Genomic DNA, 12,268 nt, shown 5'->3' on the forward strand with positions numbered 1-12,268 from the left:
CTATCTGTATCAACTGATGCAATTTAACCACACCCACTAGCTCTAACAAGAAAAAAACTTAATAAACACACAGAAAAGCAAATCCCCTTCAATAAGCACTCAGAAGAATTCCCCAATGTATCTTACACGCTCAGCACAGCACTCCTTACTGGATCTAATTCCACACTTTAAACAAAAAGCACTTGGAATCAAGATGCAGTTGAAATCACCAGATCCAAGATGAAGAAAGGTAAATTATTTTAATGGAACACAACATCCTTATTTACAATGGGACTACTACTATTTACTCACCTTGGACACTGCTTGAAATCACATTATGCTGATGGCCCTCCTGGGTCTGGCCAGGCATGCTACTGTGCTGGTCCATACCAACTGATATATAGAAGCCATTTTTTAATATAACGGTACAGGGTACACCTTACGTTTTTTAACCTTTTTAACAATGTTTAATTACTGTAACGGACAGAGGATCAGATGGGCCAATTGCAATTATTAATGTAACCGAACAAAGAGGTGCAGAGTCTAACGTACCCATGGACCCCCGCAAGGGAGTATGGACTGAAAAGGGTGCGTAGTTCGCGGTTCTCTGAGACAGTCATCAGCTAAGTGGTAGGTGAAGTAGGGTAGTCAACAATCCAGGTCAGAACCAGCTGAGCTGCAAGGTACAAGGGGATATCCAGAGAAGGGTCGGGATAAGCCAGAAGTCAAAACCTGAGAGATCAGTATGAGTCCAAATCACAATCCAAAAGGAAGGACCGGAGGCAAGCTGGGTCTTGAGCCAAAATTCACTGCAGCAAGGGAAGAACGCTGGAGCTAGGATTTGACATAGTACTCTGGCACTGTAGTGGTTCCAAAGCCTTCTATTTATAGGGTGGACAGAAACCTGATTGGCCAGGGGAAAATTCAGGTGGTAAGTATGTCACTGACTGCCAAAAAAGGAAGCAAAGAAGCATCCCATTGCCTAGTGAATGAGACGCAGCACCTGCTATGCATGCGCCCGCTATGCATGCGCCCGCTATGTACTGAGCCAAAAAAAAGGAGAAGTGTCCCGTTGCTAGACAAGAGGACACACCCGGCAGGAGGAGGCAAGTGGACGTCCCCAGCACATGGAGGAAGTGCGGGGACTGCACCTGACAATTACCTTCTTTTGGTTCCTCTTTTATTTCCAAAATTTCTATGTCTATTTCTTTTTTTATAGTCGCTACAGCATCTTCTTCCATTTTTATTTTCTGTGTAGCTACACAGCATATCTCATAGGGCTTTTTTCTTTCTGTAAATAGATGTCAAAGTTTTACTAATCAAACTAATCATTATTGTTGCCATTAATTACTAACACCATTGACTAGTTTTACAAAGTTTTAATAACCACTTTTGATACTCACTTTTTTTTTATGTTCGTTCAAATTCTCTTCAGCCTTCTTTGCTACTTGTTGTTTAGTTTGGACCACCTATTTTGAATCTGAAACTTGTTCTTTTTTTAACAAATTTTTCTGCCTAGCATCTTTAGGAGCTTCTCTCTAATTAGTTCCTTTCGATTAATGATTTTTTGTTATTTCTTTTATGACAGTCTTAGTCGTGCTGGTCCAGTACTTTCACTATCATCTCTAATTATTTGTTCTTTTAACCTCCTCCAATTGCATCTCTTCTTCTTCTCCACCCTCCTCCACCCCTCCATAACTTCTTTCCTTCATCTGTTCATCTACTATCATATCACATACCGCTGGCAACAGACTGGCTCCTCTATAATTTTTTAGAAGCAGATATGTGCATTCACAGTTGGTATGGACCAGTCACGGCAGCTGTAGCAACAGAGGGGAGTATTGTGGGTGAACGTGCATTCGTTCATTCGTCTACAGCAGCTGTGTTGAAAGAATTTTGGCTGAAGTTTCCGTATCATGCGAATGTATACAAGTATTTATTTACCTTATTTAATCGCTACTATAGCAAGTAAGTTCTTTATAGCATAAGACTTTGTGTATATTTTTTTGGGTGTGTATGTAAATATGACAAGACGTTATTTTTTGTAGGAAAACATTAAGGGGTCTATGCATCAAGCAAAAACTTACTCAAAAGATGCGGAAAGGACTGTTTCCGCATATTTTAAGTTTGCTATAAAATCTCCTCCGTTTAGGCTGACACCGTGCAGCATCGCAGTCCCCATAGATTATTATGGGGACTGCGTAAAATATTTATTTTCCATGTCGCTGACAATGAAAGTTATTTAATTTAACATACAATACAAATGTGCATACATTACAAAATGTACTGCCAGGACACAGCACCCTCACCATTGAAATATTCTAAATAAGCCTCCCTGTTTAACTTTGCCATGTGGCTGGTATATCTCATCAGTGAAGACTCCAATGGTGTCAAACCTACCACTTGCTCTACTTTTACAGTATTCTCTATACTACTGGGGTTTTTACACCTAAGAAAGCCATCACCACCTTGTCTATTTTGCCTAAGTGCAGATTTATGGTGGAATAGAAAATCCTAAATCTGTTACTCAATATACCAAAAGTATTTTACACAACTCACCTTACTCTTGACAATCGATAATTAAAGATCTTCTTTTCTGGTGGGATACTTTTTTGGGTATAAGGTTTTAATAAGGTTTTAGAAATTCATAATTGGAATTCACTATGGCCATCAGAATAATGTTGAAGAATCGTTTGTAGTTGTAGCAATAGGATCCACTTTTTGAGTATGGCACAATTCTCACATGTTTGCCATCTATGGCCCTGCCACAATTTGGGAAATTTCAAAGTGTTTCAAAATCTTGCGCAACAAGTTGCCATTCCTCAACCGTCACAGGAAGCTGTAAGAGAAAGATTGTTGTAATTTTAAATCGATACATTCATGTATTATCATACTAATTAGATTCTGTTTTTATTACACAGCCAGCTGTTTAATCTGAAACCTGATTTTATTATGTGGCACAGAAATTTGGGACAACACTGCATGTCCCCCAGCTGACAAAAGCCAGCCAGGAAACCACAGACATACCCACAAAGCTTTCCACAGGTGGAACCACACAGGACACTGCTAAAGCCAGCCGCCACAATGGGATAAAATAGGCAGGAGGGGGGGGGGGAGGCATGTGACCATGAACAAAACGATGTGTTTACAAGAAAATTGTCAGTCTGCAAACCTGCTAATGACAAAGGAACTAGACAAATGTGACATGCTTGGGGCAACAGCGGCAAAACACTGAGAAGGTTGCCTGTTGAAATGTGAATGGAGAAGGAAAGTTTGGTTAAAAATATGATCTATAAGGCACAGAGGGGGATCTCTCACAATACACTATTTTGACACAATGCTCCCACAAACAGGAGCATGGGCAATTCCGGCCGGTCCAATCTCAATCATTCTATCTGCTACCACTCCACAGCCAACCTCCCATCATGGGAAGCCAAACAAACAACCCTCCTGCCTACAGGACTTCAACACTAATGGGAAGCACAAATATGTCACAATACACAGAAAGTATGGCATAATTGGAAAATAGTGAGCATTACCATTATAAACAGCTGTGACAACTGTGATGGGTTTTATATAATAATGTTTTTTGTTAAAGTTTTTATATGTTTTATTTGTGCCCTATTTTACTTAAAATATTCATGTTGTTTTCCTTCTTCAGCCCAGATGGGTCTCATATCCCTCCCACCTATTGGACTAAATCAGTGCATCCACTGTATGCTGCCATATAGTTGAAGTGCATATTTGCCCTCAATTCTCATAAATTTTTGTTTCACTATTCCATCTTCAACCATCTATGATGCGCAGAGATGATTTCCATATCCTGACCGCCTATAGGACCATATCAGCACTTTCTACACTTCTACTGTATGCTGGCAATGTATATATTTTGTTTGTGTATTTTTTAATATGTTGATATGTTCAGTTTCTATTTTTTAAAAGAAAAGGTTTGTGGAACATAGGGGTTGTCGGTCAACTACACCAATATATTCCTACGTTTGTAAACACTTTGTATGCTTATTGTGCTCAATGTAACTAATTTGCTTATTTTTTGTTGTCAATCTCATAAATAAAAATGTTAAAAAAAGAAAAGGAGAAAAGGTTTGTTTCAAATTATACTATTTCTTTCACCAACCTTCCATATATTGTCCATGCAGAACTGGTACAATAGCCTCACAGTTCTCAGGTATTATCAAACCCAGAACTTGCAGTGAAATTGCTGTGCTGTATTTGAGATCAGCCAGTGTCCTTCTTGTGGCCAACAATTGTAAGGTAGCAACCAGTCTCTACTCTGCATTTATGGGTCTCCTTAAATGGGAGTCCTCCTTATGGATGACTGGGGTGACAAGCTGGAGCAGCTCCTGGAATGTGGGATCAGTCATCCGCATGAAATTCCTGAAGTCATGTGGGTTGTTGTCCCGTATCTCCTGTAGCAGTATAAAAATCTCTGTATCTCCTGTAGCAGAATAAATCATAGTAATTGTGCAGTTGCAAACTGAGTTAATGCACGTACAGTATACACAAAGATGTCCACTAGAATGAATGGTGATGATGTATTTCCTTTTCCAGAATCTTTGTGGGTGTTGTGTGTGCTGAGGTTCAGCCTTTTATTTAAATTTATCTTATTGCTGCTGGGAGGTCATATATCTGCACAGTGTGTATGGAGTCATAATCGTTTGAGATGACGGTTATGAAATCACAGCTCTGATGCTAACTTGTGTAGAAATCTTGTAAAATATCTATAGTGTGTACGCATGAATCGGCATGCTGATCGGAACTTCAGTCATTGGTAAAATCGCTAATGATATTACATTGTTAGAAATTTTCTATAGTGTGTGCCCAGCCTAACTCCTTCTTCCCTTTTATTATGTAGGTTGCTTGTTTCTTTACACTTTCCCAGTCTACTTCTGAATTGCTTCTATGAGTTGGTGTCCTGCAAAAATTCAGTTTATTTAGCTCTTTTACAAAAGGCTTTTTCCACAACACTCAGGTCCCCAATGTTACTATTTTGTGATCACTATTCTCTAAATGTCCCTTCACATTCATACATTAGTTTTAATCAGGTGCGGAACTTCAGGAGGCGCAGCCACTATGGGGGCCGGAAATGTTGGATCGTCCTCCACTGCTAATGAGGAAATGGGATAATGATTTTGATGGTGATGTTATTGAGGACTCACACAAATATTCTCTTACACTTAAATAAATGCAAATAATGAAGCTTTGCATGCAGCTGTGCATAAGTAGCAAAAAGTGATAATGACCTGTCACTATGATGCTTGGTCCCATGCATTGTTTAATAATAATATATGATTAATAATTAATCAGTTCATCGGTTGGTTACAACAGTTTTGTAAGATCATTGGAACCCACAAAAAAGACATGGGACCATTTTTGAGGGAAACACACCCTTTCTGTGCACCATGTTAACATATTTCTAATTAGGCATGGATGTACCCACAGAACAAACACTAAAGATAGACTTGTACACATAGGCCTTTAAAAAGACTGCTAGTCAAAGCTGAAACACATGTGCCAACCGTCTTGAACACGTTCAAGTTTAAATTGATACATTTGCGAACCTCAAATATAAAAATATAAAAAGCAAACTTCGACACAATAGTGATCACGGTTCACATTAAATAAATCAAATTAAATATTTTTTATTTGTTACAAATATATAATAGTTTTTACAATATTTATAAACACTAAATTTAATATGAATGGTGAACTTAAAGCTTGTACAGCGAACCTTGAGAGCAGACAGAGAACCTTAAATGTGAATGATGAATGATGAACCTCCAGTGTGAGCTGAAAATTTTGAACCTTGAATCAGGGAATGCAGACAAAAGTACATATTTGCGGCTTTCAAATTCAATTGATTTTTAAATTGGTTTGAAGTTTTTGTGCCTGATCCAACAAGGGCTCTAACGGTGCTGAGGTGCAGGGGACTGCAGTACCCCCTGAACCCATTTGGTGCCACTGATAAAAAAAAAACATTCAAAAGATGCTCAGAGGAGTTTTCTTCAAATATGTGAGCCTGTTCAGTCATAGGTAACATTAATAGCACAAGAAGTATTCCTGATTGAGTAAACCTCTGCATTTCTGGTTGTTTCACTGCATCATGCAACGCCAAAAATAATGTAATGGACCTGGTATCAGAGAAGGACTACAGTTATTAGGCTGGAAGGGATCAGGAATAAGCCAAAGTCCGAGGAGGCAGAAATGGAGCCTATGTAAACTAGAGATGCTCAGGCTTGGTTCCTCGGAAACCGAACACACCCGAACTTAGGGGATCCGAGTACCGAGCCAAGTCGGCTCAGTACTATCGCGCTTTTTTCGGATTTCAAAACGAGGCAAGACGTCGTCAGATCTTGGATCTCACGAGTTTTGGAGTCTATAAATACTGCCCTCCGTAGCGATCTAGCGCCATTTGAGAGAGGGATACAGAAAGGGTAGCATAGAGTGTAGAGCAGTTGGGCAGGCAAAGTTAGAGAATTGAAAGAGGAGGGTGGAAACAGTGTTAAACAAAGTAATCAGTGACACTCAGGAGAGCTTCAATAGCTCCAGTGTTAAATCTCATTGCAGAAAAATACAAATAGTAGTGCTGGCAAGGTTGGTGTAATTCTGCAGTACAATTCTACTGTGTTATATAGGTAACACACAGATAGGAGAGCTCCAGTGTTAAATCTCATTGCAGAAAAATACAAATAATAGTGCTTACAGGGTTGATGTAATTCTGCAGCCAATTCTACTGTGTAATATAGGTAACACAAAAAGGAGAGCTCCATTGCTCCATTGCTAATTGTCATTGCTGAAATGCAAATACTATTCCTTGCAGTCTGTTCTTCTGAATTTGCAGCAACAAGTGTACGGTGCTATATACGCCCAAAGACACGAGTTCCATTGCTCCATTGCTAATTGTCATAGCTGAAATATAAATACTAGGCCGGGCAGGCTTTTCTTCTGAATTTGCACCAAAAAGTGTACTGTGTTATATACATACACGAGTATAGCCACACATTGAGTGTGCCTTCCGTTCAAGTAGTACTTTTTTCTTTTTTCTACCGTGTTATATACACCCAAAGACAAGAGCTCCATTGCTCCATTGCTACTTATCAAATACTAGTCCTTGCAGGCTTTTCTTCAGGATTTGCACCAAAAAGTGTACGGTGTTATATGCACCCAAAGACAAGAGCTCCATTGCTCCATTACTAATTGTCATTGCTGATATACAAATAGTAGTCCTTGCAGGCTTTTCTTCTGAATTTGCACCAAAAAGTGTACGGTGTTATCCAAATGGATTCACAGCAGTACACAGAAGAGCAGGAGCAGCAAGCAGCTGCTGCCACCAGTCCTGATGATAGTAATCTCTATACGTCATCTGGTAAAGCCTATGTAAAAGTACATAGTCTTTTTAAGTCAGGGAAACAAACATCAAAAAAAACACCTTTTACCGTGGTCAAGAAAAAAAGAGATGTAATCCAGGCAAAGTTATCTGCCAGAAAAAAAAATTGCCAACATGCCATTCTACACACGCAGTGGCAAATAAAGAATGAGGCCTTTGCCTTTGTCTGTGAGTGAGAAAACTAAAACTGTTACTGAGTCATATTCTTGTAATGTCACTCGTGATCAAGCAAGACCAAGTAATTCTACCGTGTTATATACACCCAAAGACAAGAGCTCCAATGATCTATTGCTAATTGTCATTGCTGAAAATACAAATACATTGCTGAAATACATTGCTGAAATACAAATACTAGTCCTTGCAGGCTTTTCTTCTAAATTTACACCAAAAAGTGTATGGTGTTATATACACCCAAAGACAAAAGCTCCATTGCTCCATTGCTAATTGTCATTGCTGATATACAAATATTTGTCCTTGCAGGCTTTTCTTCTGAATTTGCACCAAAAAGTGTCCAATATACACTATTAATGCAGCTGGTTTTAGACAGTAGTTGAGGTCTTGTGTCCCATTACCAAATTCCATCATGACACCATTTCAGTAGAAAAGCTATTCCTCACCTCTACCAGAAGCTTTGTAAAAAGGTTATTATTGGGCTGAAAAATGACATTGTACCCACTGTACACTTAACCACAGATATGTGGACAAGTGAACTGGGCAAACTAAAGATTATATGACTGTGACAGCCCACTGGGTTGGTGATTCGCCTCCACCAGCGGGAACAGCAGCAGCATGTACCCAAGTACGTCACATTTGTCAGGCTACTCTGTGTATCACCGGCATCACTAAGAGGCATACAGCTGACAGTCTGTTACAAAAACTAAGGGATGTAATTGCAACATGGCTTATCCCGCTTGGACTCTCCTCAGAATATGTCATTTCTGATAACGCCACCAATATTGTGAGAGCATTACAGCTGGTTGAATTCCATTACATTTCCTGTTTGCTCACACAATAAACTTGGTGGTGCAGAGCTTTTTAAAAAATGACAGGGACGTACAGGAGATGCTGTCTATGGCCCGTAAAATATCTGGACATTTTCAGAATTCGGCAACAGCATGTAGAAGCTGCAAGAGCAATTTAATTTGCCTTGCCACCAACTGAAGCAAGAGGTGGTGACAAGGTGGTATTTCACCTTGTATATGCTTCTGTGTATGAAGAAACAGCCATCCAAGCTTACTCCACAAGCCATGACATTGGGAAAGGAGGGGAGATGTATTTTAGTCAAGCGCAATGGAGAATACTTTCCGTGTTGTGCAAGGTGCTGAAACCATTTGAAGTAGTCACCTGTGAAGTGAGTTCAGACACTTCGGCTTGAGTCAAGTGATTACCTTAATTAGATTTTTGAAAAAAGCAGCTTGAGAAACTGAAGGAGAAGTTTAAACAAAGCAATTCCGCTAAGTATGTCGGACTTGTAGATCAAGTACTTTATTACTTTATTTGCTTCGCCAGGATCCAAGAGTTATCAAAATCTTGAAAACGGATCACTACATTTTGGTGACTGTGCTTGATCCTAGGTTTAAGAGCTATGTCTTCTCTTTGTTTCCAACTGACCGAGATCTGAAAAGATGCAAGGAGCTTCTGGTGGGCAAGATGACAGCTCAAATGTTACGTGACAGGACGGCATCTCCTAATTCAGTTTCTCACTCAACTACTGCTAGGAAAAAACTTAGCTTTCCCAAGAGACCCTGGGATGATGCAGATGACTTTGCAACAAATGTTGACATTTGGTCTGGTCTAAAATAATTGACCAAAAAAAGGTGAAACCTGTGCCATAACTCCACCTGATCCTACTATCAACATCCAAAGGATGGTGGAGGATTATTTTCATGACAGCATAGAAATAGACACATCAGACGGTCCCTCTACATACTGGGAGGAAAAAAAGGGAATTTGGAGACCAATGTACCAACTCGCTTTGCACTGCCTAAGCTGCCCACCCTCCAGTGTGTACTTGGAAAGAGTTTTCAGCACAGCCGGGAACCTTGTCAGCGATCAGCATAGAAGGCTACTTCCTCAAAATGTGGAACAGATGATGTTCACAAAAATGAACTTCAAGTTCCTTGAGGAAGGCCTGTCCCGCCAATTTAATCAAAATACTGAGACTTCTGTAACGGTGGATTCCAACGTTGATGAATTAATAATGTGTGAGGATGATATACACACTGATGAGGGTGAGGATGAGGCTGAGCATGATGACAACAACATCTTGCCACAGTATAGTTCATTAACACCACTGTTACCTTAGGTGGTTTAAGGCCATTGTTACATTGTTTTGTGGGGGCCCAAGTAAACCAATTACTTCAGCCAAAAGAAGTGGCACTTTTGTGGCTGAAGTGCTTGGTTTGTTAAAGTGTGCATGTCCTTTTTAAGATCCAACATAAAGGTGGGTGGGAGGGCCCAAGGACAATTCCATCTTGCCCCATTTTTCCTTTAAGCTACCGCTGTGTGCCAATGTTAGCTACATGTGCTATATATTGTTGTGTGCTTAGCAAAAGTCTTACACACCCATTGATGATGCAGATGACATTTGGGGGTAAATGTATCAAGCTGAGAGTTTTCCGGCGGGTTTGAAAGACCAATCAGATTATAGCTATCATTTATTTAGTACATTCTACAAAATGATAGCTAGAATCTGATTGGTTGCTATAGGCAACATCTCCTTTTTCCAAACCCGCCGGAAAACTCTCAGCTGGATACATTTACCCCTTGGTCTTTTCTACTGTAAAAGTATTGACCAGTATTAGTGACACCTCTCCTGTAACTCCACCTGATCCTACTATCAACTATCAACATCCAAAGAATGGTGGAAGATTATTTTAATTTTTTTTGAGCGGTATAAAGAAAACAGTTTTATTAACAAAGAACAACGTTGCTTGCAGTAGTAATGTAAGCATGGATTTCTGAATATACGTGTAGATGTATTATCGTCCACTTTGCTGCTGTTTCACCAAGTGTTTATAATCTGCACTTTACATGAGAGGTACCTAACTAGATTATAATTTTGTGGAAACTGGGGCTGATTTGAAGATCACTGATGAACTGGCTTTTTGCTGGGAATTACAAAGGCTCTTTTTAGTGCATTGTCTGGCACCCTGGATTGGTGTGTGTCTGCTAAAAGCACGCATCCCGGGGGAAGGGGGGGGTTGCAGCGCTCATTGCCATGTATTAGCTGTAGAATTACCTCACTTATCCAAGAAACAGGTTGAGCGATGAAATGAACTATAACTGGTTTCATGATTCAAGGACAATTCCATGTTGCCCCACTTTTCTTTTCTGCCACTGCTGTGTGCCAATGTGTTCTAGATGTGGTGTGTGCCGTATGTTTGAGTCATTGCTCTGTCGCTTACCATCCAGCCAGATCGCTACAGTATTTGTCCAAACGTTTATGAAAATAATAATGTGACCTGTAAGGTGGTCAAAATTTACTGCAATTTACCTGAAATTAGTCTTATTGAGGATAATCATAATGTAGGATCAAAAAAAGAGCAAAATTATGTGATTTTAGCATATTTTAGCAAATTTTAAAAAAAAAATACAGATCTAAAACCAAAACACACGAGGGTGTATAATAATTTTATTATTCAATGTTAAAAACACAGATAGCAACCATTCTTTGCAAAATAGCAGTTGATATCTATCTTTTTTTCATGCACTAACATGCATTACAAGTGGTTCCCTACTGATGACGATGATGATGATCGTAATCGACATTTATTTTTGTAGTGCCAGAACTAACTTTGGTGCAGCAGATGCGGTGCACTGGGGCCCATGGGTTCCCTGGCAACTAGCGAGCTGTTGGCACTGGTTCCCTCCTCCCCACTTCCCTGCACCGGGGCCCACAGATCTCTTGTTCCGCCTCTGGTGCCAGCATATTCTGTAGCGCTTCACAATTAGGAAAAAACAAGAGGAATTTTATAAGCTTGCCTGAAGAGGTAGGTTTTGAGAGAACGCTTGAAGGTTTAATGACTAGAGGAAAGTCTTGTTTTGTGAGGAATGGAATGCCACAAAGTGGGTGTAGCCTGAAAAAAGTCCTGTAACAGCAAAAGGGAGCAGGTAATGAGTGTAGATGAGAGATGCAGATCTTGTGCAGAACGGAGGTGTTGACTTGGGAGATATTTTGAGACAAGTGAAGAGATGTATGTTGGTGCAGTTTTGTTGATGGTCTTATATTGTTGATAATAATAATAATAATCAGCCCAATAAAGCATGGTTACAATTATTTTGAGTAAACCAACACATTTAGCATGGGAATTATCTGACTATGTTGCAACTGTTGACAATTATACTGTTGACACCAAAATGGTGACAGTGTAAATGTCGAAAGTTTCATTCTGTTGACATATTTAAAATTCTGACATTGTGACTGTTGACAGTAGGGCTAAGTACTCCTGGTGGGATGGAGTCCGTTTTTTGCAGACAAAATCTACCTAAGGAATCCAGCACTGTGTTGACTAGCCTGGGGCTGGTTGTCATTATGGCAGGTGGACCCCACATTGCAGGTTCACCTAATATAGTGCCAACGGCCTTGGCTGGCAATGCCTAGTGCTGGTTCTAGTAAAATAGGGAGGACCTCATGCTTTTTGTCCCCCCGATTTTGCTAGTACCATTATTTACTACTGTCAACAGTGACAATGTCATCATTTTAAACATCATCATTATCATCAGTTATTTATATAGCGCCACTAATTCTGCAGCGCTGTAAAAAGAACTCATTCACATCAGTCCTGCCCTATTGGAGCTTACAGTCTAAATTCCCTAACATACACACACACACAGACAGAGAGAGAGAGAGACTAGGGTCAATTTTGATAGCAGCCAATTAAC

Source organism: Mixophyes fleayi, chromosome 7, assembly GCF_038048845.1.
Source record: "Mixophyes fleayi isolate aMixFle1 chromosome 7, aMixFle1.hap1, whole genome shotgun sequence".
Taxonomy (NCBI): domain Eukaryota; kingdom Metazoa; phylum Chordata; class Amphibia; order Anura; family Limnodynastidae; genus Mixophyes; species Mixophyes fleayi.